Source organism: Macrobrachium rosenbergii, chromosome 41, assembly GCF_040412425.1.
Source record: "Macrobrachium rosenbergii isolate ZJJX-2024 chromosome 41, ASM4041242v1, whole genome shotgun sequence".
NCBI lineage: Eukaryota > Metazoa > Arthropoda > Malacostraca > Decapoda > Palaemonidae > Macrobrachium > Macrobrachium rosenbergii.
Window position 1 is genome coordinate 12,622,910 of NC_089781.1, and position 6,000 is coordinate 12,628,909.

Here is a 6,000-nt window from a genome sequence, read left to right on the forward strand (position 1 = left end):
TAATAGGGTAGGTTTCAAACCCGTACCCTCTTCCCCTTCCCCCATAAACCTTCCCCCTTCCCCTTGTAACTTATGTGGTAACCGCTTGACTGATCAAGACAAAATTTGGCACGTGGTCATCATATCACCCAACCTAGATAATGGGGTAGGTTTCAAACCCATACCCACTTCCTCTTCCCCTTCCCAATCCTCCTCCTCCTTCCTTTGTAACGTATATGGTTACCGCTTGACCAATCTAGACAAAATTTGGCACGTGGCCATGGCCATCATTTGACCCAACTTAGGTAATGGGATAGGTTTCAAATCTGTACCCCGTTTCCCTTTCCCCTTCCCCCATCCCCCTTCCCTTTGTAACTTATGTGGTAATCGTTTGACTGATCTAGACAATATTTGGCATGTGGCCATCATTTGGCCCAACTTATATAACTGGGTAGGTTTCAAACCCATACTTCCTTCCCCTTCCCCATTCCCCTTCCCTTTGTAACTTATGTGGTAATCGTTTGACTGATCTAGGCAATATTTGGCATGTGGCCATCATTTGACCCAACTTAGATAACAGGGTAGGTTTCAAACCCGTACTTCCTTCCCCTTCCCCATTCCCCTTCCCTTTGTAACTTGTGGTAATCGTTTGACTGATCTAGACAAAATTTGGCACGTGGCCATTATTTGACCCAACCCAGATAAAAGGGTAGGTTTCAAACCCCTACCCCCTTCCCCTTCCCCTTCCCCACCCCGCTTCGCTTTGTAACTTATGTGGTAACCTTTTGGCACGCGGCCATCATTTGACCAAACTAAGATAATAGGGTAGATTTCAAAACCGTACCACTTTCCCCTCCCCTCATCCCTTTCCCCATCCCTTTGTAACTTATTTGGTAACCATTTGACTCATCTAGACAAAATTTAGTATGTGGCCACCATTTGACCGAACTTGGATAATAGATTAGGTTTCAAATCCGTATCTCTTCCCCCTTCCCCCATCCCCCGCCCCTCTTCCCTTTGTAACTTGTGGTAAATAAACTCTATGGGTTTATCATACCTCATTTCATGTACTCGAGATCATAGAAATATATTATTGAAAATGCTTTTCTTTTCTGTGATTAATAATTCTGTATCAAGGTTTGTGTTTGGCTTTAGTGGGGTGTGTGTTTAGGTTTAGTGGGGATGTGTTTAGGTTTAGCAGGGGGTGTGTTTAGGTTTAGTGGGGATGTGTTTAGGTTTAGCAGGGGGTGTGTTTAGGTTTAGTGGGGATGTATTTAGGTTTAGCAGGGGGTGTGTTTAGGTTTAGTGGGGATGTGTTTAGGTTTAGCAGGGGGTGTGTTTAGGTTTAGCAGGTGGTGTGTTTAGACTTAGTGGGGGTGTGTTTTGGTTTAGTGGGGTGTGTGCTTACGTTTAGTGGGGGTGTTTCAGTTAAATGGGGTGTGTTTAGGTTTATTTGGGGTTAAATGGGACAGTCGCCACTGTCATGTCTGGATAAAATGGGCAGTCACCACAGTAATACCTGGATAAAATAGACAGTCACCACGGTAATACTTGGATAAAATAAGAAGTCACCACAGTAATACCTAGATAAAATAGACAGTCACCACAGTAATATCTGGATAAAATGAACAGTCACCACAATAATACCTGGATAAAATAGGCAGTCACCACAATAATACCTGGGTAAAATAGGCAGTCACCACAGTAATACCTGGATAAAATAGGCAGTCACCACAGTAATACCTGGATAAAATAGGCAGTCACCACAGTAATACCTGGATAAAATAGGCAGTCACCACAGTAATACCTGGATAAAATAGGCAGTCACCACAGTAATACCTGGATAAAATAGGCAGTCACCACAATAATACCTGGGTAAAATAGGCAGTCACCACAGTAATACCTGGATAAAATAGGCAGTCACCACAGTAATACCTGGATAAAATAGGCAGTCACCACAGTAATACCTGGATAAAATAGGAAGTCACCACAGTAATACCTGCATAAAATAAGAAATCACCACAGTAATACCTGGATAAAATAGACAGTCACCACAGTAATACCTGGATAAAATAGGCAGTCACCACAGTAATACCTGGATAAATAGGCAGGATAAAATAGGCAGTCACCACAGTAATCACCACCTGGATAAAATAGGCAGTCACCACAGTAATACCTGGATAAAATAGGCAGTCACCACAGTAATACCTGGATAAAATAGGCAGTCACCACAGTAATACCTGGATAAAATAGGCAGTCACCCAGTAATGCCACAGTAATACCTGGATAAAATAGGCAGTCACCACAGTAATACCTGGATAAAATAGGCAATCACCACAGTAATGCCTGGATAAAATAGGAAGTCACCACAGTAATACCTGGATAAAATAGGAAGTCACCACAGTAATACCTGGATAAAATAGGAAGTCACCACAGTAATACCTGGATAAAATAGGAAGTCACCACAGTAATACCTGGATAAAATAGGAAGTCACCACAGTAATACCTGGATAAAATAGACAGTCACCACAGTAATACCTGGATAAAATAGGCAGTCACCACAGTAATACCTGGATAAAATAGGCAGTCACCACAGTAATGCCTGGATAAAATAGACAGTCACCACAGTATTACCTAGATAAAATAGGCAGTCACCACAGTATTACCTAGATAAAATAGGAAGTCACCACAGTAATGCCTGGATAAAATAGACAGTCACCACAGTATTACCTAGATAAAATAGACAGTCACCACAGTAATGCCTGGATAAAATAGACAGTCACCACAGTAATGCCTGGATAAAATAGACAGTCACCACAGTAATGCCTGGATAAAATAGACAGTCACCACAGTAATACCTGGATAAAATAGGCAGTCACCACAGTAATGCCTGGATAAAATAGACAGTCACCACAGTAATACCTGGATAAAATAGGCAGTCACCACAGTAATGCCTGGATAAAATAGACAGTCACCACAGTAATGCCTGGATAAAATAGACAGTCACCACAGTAATGCCTGGATAAAATAGACAGTCACCACAGTAATGCCTGGATAAAATAGACAGTCACCACAGTAATGCCTGGATAAAATAGACAGTCACCACAGTAATACCTGGATAAAATAGGCAGTCACCACCAGTCACCACAGTAATGCCTGGATAAAATAGAAGTCACCACAGTAATAGTCACCACCTGGATAAAATATGCCTGGAGACAGTCACCAAACCTGGATAAAATAGGCAGTCACCACAGTAATGCCTGGATAAAATAGACAGTCACCACAGTAATGCCTGGATAAAAAGTCACCACAGTAATGCCTGGATAAAATAGACAGTCACCACAGTAATGCCTGGATAAAATAGGCAGTCACCACAGTAAAATGCCTGGATAAAATAGACAGTCACCACAGTAATGCCTGGATAAACAGTAATGCCTGGACAGTCACCACAGTAATGCCTGGATAAAATAGACAGTCACCACAGTAATGCCTGGATAAAATAGACAGTCACCACAGTAATGCCTGGATAAAATAGACAGTCACCACAGTAATGCCTGGATAAAATAGACAGTCACCACAGTAATGCCTGGATAAAATAGACAGTCACCACAGTAATACCTGGATAAAATAGGCAGTCACCACAGTAATGCCTGGATAAAATAGAGCAGTCACCACAGTAATGCCTGGATAAAATAGACAGTCACCACAGTATTACCTAGATAAAATAGGAAGTCATCACAGTAATACCTGGATAAAATGGACAGTCAGTACAGTAATACCGTGGGGACGGTCGCTACAGTAATGTCTGAATAAAATAGACGTAATGTCTGGATAAAATAGACAGTCACGACAGTAATACCTGGATAAAATAGACAGTCACCACAGTAATATCTGGATAAAAGGGGCATTCAGCAAAGTAATATCTGGATAAATGGGACAGTTATTACAGTAATTTCGGGATAAAAAGGGACAGTCGCCACAGTAATTCCTGGATAAAAGGGACAGACAGCACAACAGTACCTGGATAAATGGGACAGTCACCACAGTAATATTAGGATAAAAGGGGCAGTCAGTGCAGTAATACCTGGATAACAGGGACAGCCACTATAGTAATACTAAATAAAAGGGACAGTCACCAATAATGCCTGGATAAAAGGGACATCCTGGAAAACGCAATTCTTTTTAATGAATACTTCTGCCAGATACTATCCTGTTTGAATGAGGTCCTGTTATATATATATATATATATATATATATATATATATATATATAAACATATTTATATAGATATTTACTATATATATATTTATATATATATAAAATATTATATATATATATACATATATATATTATATATATACATATATATATATATACCGCAGAAGGAAATCAACAAAAAAAGTTAAGTATAGCTTATTTTTTACCAGACCACTGAGCTGATTAACAGCTCTCCTAGGGCTATATATGAAGGATTAGACTTATTTTACGTGGCTAAGAACCAATTGGTTACTTAGCAACGGGACCTACAGCTTATTGTGAATCCGAACACACATTATAGCGAGAAATGAATTTCTGTCACAAGAAATAAATTCCGCCTGAAGGATTAACTCTTCATCAGCCGGCCGGGAATTGAACTCCGGCCCATCGAAAGTGATTCCTCTAACTCTTCAGTCCGCTGCTCTACCGACTCACCCAACGAAGAGCTGAAATCAACAAAAGTGGGCATCGTGACTGAGTGGTGCAGCACTCAGCTAGCGTTTGATGGCCACCTACACCACAGGCCAAAAGGTTTATGGTAACAAATATATCTGTATAAGTGCCCACAGACAGACACACACGCACACACACGTACATTTTATATATATATATATATATATATATATATATATATATATATATATATATATATATATATATATATATGTTTATATTTATGTACTTATGTTTAAACTGGTTATGACCCTGCACTTTTTATTGCAGTGGCCATAAGAACCTGTCAACTTGCTTGTAGCCTAATGTTTTTGGATACACTTTCCTCTGAATGTGTTGAAGCTAAGAGAGGAAATGAACGAAGCGACCCTCCTTCTGAGGCTGGATTCGAATCCACACTGTCTTAGGAAAAGGAGCGGTACTAGCTCACAGTAGTGTGACTTCTTTTCCCAAGTTGTTGGAGCTTCGAATCCATTCTGGGAAAGATAATCTTTTTTATTCATTTCTCATTTTGGATTTAAGACATCCTGCGGAATGCATGTTTCAAAATGATTTGGACATTGAGAAGTTTATAAGTCACTGTGATTGATTACATATATATATATATATATATATATATATATATATATATATATATATATATATATATATATATATATATATATATATATCTGTTTGTGTAATATGGGCTGTTTCTAAAGAAAATTGCTAAATGAAGGATGAATCTTTCTGCAACAATTTTGCACGGCACTAGTCATGTCTTCATTTAAGCAATATTATCATCAGGAATATGTCAAAACACTGCAAACACTGAACTGCTCACTTACATCTTTCTTGAACATTGGAACTCCAATGACATTAAGGTCCTCCTATTCCTATACTGTCACCTGCCCAAACCTTTCTGTTACTTCTTTGCATCTCTACATATCTCATCCTTTAGATTATAAACAACTCATCCTGCATCCTCTGTTTTTTCCTGATGTTTTTATTGGTTCATCCTTAATCGATACTAAATCTAAGAAGACCATTTTCCTAGTTCCCAGTTGCCCTCCGTCCCTTTCTCTGCATCCACTTGCAACTTTCTTTATCTTGCAAGAACTTTCAGACTCTTTCGCCAGTCTCTGCTGCTTCTACAGACACTCCATCATAAGCCTTTTCACCATTCTTTCACAACCTCCCCTTGAACAATCATAAATGGAGATTTACTGAAGTTAGTTGTTGGCTAAAGGGTTTGTGCAGGAGTTTGCAAAAAATCGTGGGAACGGGTTAAATGCAGATGGTGAAACTTAAACTCTTTTAGCAACTTCATAA